The following is a 513-nucleotide window of genomic DNA, read 5'->3' on the forward strand; positions in this document are numbered from 1 at the left end:
CTTGCGCTTCACAGTGTACCCTGCCGGGGTGGCACCGCACACAGAAGCTGTTTTTCCTTCAAGTTCTTTATCTTGTAAAGTAATTATGAATATTAGTTTCATGTTTTCACACATTTATTACTCATACGCTCAGACTCCAGATGAAATGCCACGGCTGAGCTCCAGCGCGCAGCCCCCGGGAGGGGGTGCGTTTCCTCTCCGGGGAGCGTGTGCGCCCGCTCCCTCCCCCTCCTGTGACCCGAGGCTCGGAGGGGAGACGCTAACCCTAACCCATCGCCTCCCGAGACCTGTGCTTCCAGGAAAATGTGTTCTGGCCTCGAGTTGGCGTGGAGTCCTCTTGGCTCTGGGCTCGTCTCTCTCCCGAGAAAATGATGCGGAGCCCGGCCGGCCGAGGCCAGTTAAGGACAGGCTCCCGCAGCCCCGGGGCCGAGTCAAAGCTCCGTCCTGCTGGTCTTGCTGGTCTCGTTCGAAGAAGCCAGTTCGCAGTCGCGAAGGACCAGCTGGGTCGGCGAG

The 513-nt window shown here is 59.3% G+C and overlaps 1 protein-coding gene across 1 annotated transcript in view; it reads left to right on the top strand.

The window, feature by feature from the left end:
* Positions 1-513, top strand: part of ITPR1 (inositol 1,4,5-trisphosphate receptor, type 1) — a 173,427-nt gene that overhangs the window by 128,013 nt on the left and 44,901 nt on the right. The gene's annotated exons all lie outside the window — the stretch shown is intronic.

This window comes from Myotis brandtii, unplaced genomic scaffold (assembly GCF_000412655.1).
Source record: "Myotis brandtii unplaced genomic scaffold, ASM41265v1 scaffold693, whole genome shotgun sequence".
NCBI lineage: Eukaryota > Metazoa > Chordata > Mammalia > Chiroptera > Vespertilionidae > Myotis > Myotis brandtii.